The sequence below is a fragment of the Poromitra crassiceps genome (genome assembly GCF_964638095.1).
Source record: "Poromitra crassiceps genome assembly, chromosome: 8".
NCBI classification, from domain to species: Eukaryota; Metazoa; Chordata; class Actinopteri; order Beryciformes; family Melamphaidae; genus Poromitra; species Poromitra crassiceps.
In genome coordinates, this window is record NC_139629.1 from 27,819,667 (window position 1) to 27,823,528 (window position 3,862).

Consider the following 3,862-nt stretch of genomic DNA (forward strand, 5'->3'; position numbering starts at 1 on the left):
AGATAGATAGATAGATAGAGATAGATAGATAGATAGATAGATAGATAGATAGATAGATAGATAGATAGATAGATAGATAGATAGATAGATAGATAGATAGATTTCACCAATTCTATACATAAGTGATATCATCAGTGAATTTGTGAGGCCATTTACACCTGGCACTAACATGTGTTTTCTGTGATCAGATTGCAAACAGATAGTGCTTGACCACTTGAAAGTACAGGTGTAAACGCCCCTAAGACACATTGAAGACGGCTCACGATCTGATCGGCCAAACCACCTCCGGAGGTGGTCAGGGATGCATTGTGACCACATTGAACACAAGTGCACATGCAATGTGTCCTCTCAATCCATATACAGCAACTGTATGCGGATTGAGAAGACACCCGTTTTGGGTGTTCAGATTGCAATCATGCAATGCATGCTAACACCAGGTGTAAATGAAATGAGGCTAATGTGGTCAAGCCCTATCCGATTGCAATCTGATCACAGAAAACGCATGTTAGTGCCTAAGTGCCAGGTGTAAATGGCCTCTGTGTGTCCCGGAGGCTTTGGAGACCACTGTGTTCCAGACCAGGGGTCCACTAGGGCAGGGTTTCTCAACTGGTGGGTCAGGACCCAAATGCGGGTCGCGGGGCCGTTTTGAGTGGGTCGCAGATGTGTGCATGAAAAAAGAAGTTATACTTCTTAAGGAGTGAAGATCCTGGTATTATAAGAAACTAGAAGACCTACAGTAAGGCATTCATTCATTGGTACAGCTTGTCAGGAAGGGAGCTAAATAATGCTCCAAAGTTAGGCTAAATTTGGGCGAGGAAAAAATCTGAAATTTGGGTCGCAACTTAGGCTAATGACTAAGGAGAATGCGGGTCATGAGGCTAGTCCAGTTGAGAACCATTGCACTACTAGTGCATATAATTGGTGATGTCGAGACCTTGCCCAAGTTGCCCCGGTCCTACTTATTTTATTTTTTGGTCTGGAAAAAGCTGTTAAAGGAACACTCCGCCCATTTTCAACCAGCTTTGTTTCATTAGAACATCAGTAGTATATCAGAAAACTGTGAACGGTTTTGAAGTCTGTCATTTAATTTGACAGTTATTGAGTGTTAAAGTGTGGACCAGTGACATCACTGGTCCACACTAACTCAAATTAATAACTCATTAACTCAAATCAACTCTCAATAACTGTCAAACTATTCATCATTCATCTAGTTTGACAGTTATTGAGAGTTGATTTGAGTTAATTAGTTATTAATTTGAGTTAGTGTGGACCAGTGATGTCACTGGTCCACACTTTAACACTCAATAACTGTCAAATTAAATGACAGACTTCAAAACAGTTTACAGTTTTCTGATATACTACTGATGTTCTAATGATACAAAGCTGGTTGAAAATGGGCAGAGTGTTCCTTTAACAAGCAGAACCTCTCAGCTTTATTCCTCTGAAATTTCGAGCAATGAATCAGCAAACTGCTGGAGTAACTGCAATCAGAATCACTTTTATTGTCACAGTAGGTAATCAGATTACATACAAGGAATTTTACTTTGTATAAGTATGCAGTGTAGCAGTCACATCAATAGTCAGAAGATAAACAAACACAAGAGATAAAATCACACAAATATCAAAAGTCCGGTACAATATCTGGTGGCATCATGGCATAGTGGTGCTGGGGTGAGGGTTGGCCTGATTTGACCCAACCTATCTTGATTTTTTTCATTCCAATTATATGCAGATATCAGGCATGCGAAAGGAAGACAACCATAAGGAAGGTTTGTCAGAGAGGAGGAGGGAGAGAGATTTCAGTCTGGTTGAGGAAACGGAGGGGAGGCCAAGAGCAAACGTTGTCTTCAGGTTGCAATATTTCAGTTAATATTGACAGTTGGAGGTGGTGGTGGGTCTGCAGTGTGTCTTTAGTAGACCACCTTCTCCTTACTCAGTCCACCTTGACAACACTGTAGATCTTGGTAACAAACCAGAAACAGGCAAAGAAGCCGATTGTACCAGTGAAAAGGAAGAAGATAAGAGCCATGATCACGGTGTATCCAAAGTAGAGTATGGTGCTGGCCAGTCCAGTTATCTGCAGGTTGAAGAAGAAGTAATGGATGGCATAGACCAGGAAATACACAGCCGTGAAACCGCTGGTCAGGAAGGAACGCCACTGCCAATGGTAGTCCTCGGCACAGAGGTGGAAGTAGCAGATGAGGATGGTGGCCTCAGAGCAGGCGATGACCATGATGATGAAGCTGAGGAAGAGGAAGCCAAACATGTAGTACATCTGATAAGACCAGATAGAGTTGAGTATGAAGACCAGCTGAATGGATATGCATCCAAAAGGCAGTAGTCCTCCCATAATCATACCAGGGAGGGGCTTCATATACAACGGTTGCTCCGGGATCTGACGAGGAATCTGATTAGTCCGCACCGGGTGCTCAATACCGGTCTTCTTGAAACCAAAGTAATAAGCACCTATGAAGGTGAGGGGCACCGAGATGCAGATCCAAAGAGCTGATATGGCTACCAGGGTACCAAAGGGCATGGCTGCCGAAGAGCCTTCACCCCACAGGATCAGGTTAATCCCAAAGGAAAGTGCGAACACCACCCCCGGGCAGAGGAAGGCTGTCAGCAGCATGTTGGTCTTCCACTTCCTTCCACCAAATGATTTGTAGAAACATGCAGCGACGTATCCGGCAGGACTTCCCAGCAAAGCCCAGAGAACCACAGCACAGGTCATCAGCGCCCCGCGGTTCGCCGGGGAGAGGAACCCAAGACAGGCAAAGAGGAGGGTGACGAACGTCATAATGAAGATCTGAGTTCCTGAGCCGAGGAAAACCGACAGCAGCATTCCCTTCATGGGAGGTCGGAACACGTCTCCATGGACCCACTTCCACCCATCCTCTTCAGAGGAGGCATCCTCAGAGTCCACCTGGTTGTATCTGTTTATGTCTTGACGCAGAGTCCTCAGCATTGTAATGGCCATCAAACCAGAAAAGAACAACATGGCCGCAAATGAGATCATCAGATTGGACCACGCAATGTTGGGGTGAGGCATAACCTCTAGGATGTAATCCCACCGAGATACCCAGGGAATATTCTTTTCCTCCACAAAGCTAACAGAGAAGGTGTATGCTATATTGAACTCTCCATTTTGTTTGTTGTTGAGGAACATTGGGCCACCTGAACAATCTGGATGATCCACATTGGTGTGTTTATAGCTCCGAGGTTCCACCTTGGCAGCAACCAATCGTGCTCCAAATTCATTCTCAATGTGATAGTGGATAGTGATGTCCACATGGTTGAAGATGTAGAAAGTGTCCTTTTCATTAAAGTCATTAACCTCACAGCCATCTTTGCGTCGTCCGTGCTCTGTAACGTAACAGCCAATAGGGAAGCCAGGCTTACAGATCTGTCCTTTCCAACCATCATAGCACCAGACGACGGGCATGTCATCCACAATCCAGTGATGCTGGTAGTTGAGCAGCATGCCTTTCTTGAGGAAGTCCAGTTTTGCTTTGTCTGGTGGGTTGTTGGTGTTGTAGGTCCTGCTACACACTGTCTTACACACCTCCGGTTTCTTAAACTCAAACTTGTAGGGTGAGGGTTCGATCCTCTCTCCAAACAGAACCTGACCGAGATTCTCTGAGGGACGTTTCTCCATTTTGTCTGAGCAAAAGTCAAACGCAGTGTATTCATATGGCAGGAGTGATTCCACTGAATCCAGCCTGTTCACAAACAGTTGGATGGCAGACTTGCAGTCTGGTAGATGGTCTTTTCCAGGCTCACAGAAGCTGACGGGCATCAGACCTGGGACGTAGAAGGCCGCCGCTCCGGCCAGCAGTACGGCTCCCAGCAGACACAGCAACAT

At 45.3% G+C, this 3,862-nt stretch overlaps 1 pseudogene across 1 annotated transcript; it reads right to left on the reverse strand.

The window, feature by feature from the left end:
• Positions 1-1,933: 1,933 nt before the first annotated feature.
• On the reverse strand, positions 1,934-3,862 carry LOC310781432 (transmembrane 9 superfamily member 2 pseudogene; annotated as a pseudogene). The gene has a single exon. The product of its transcript is annotated as a transmembrane 9 superfamily member 2 pseudogene (transcript).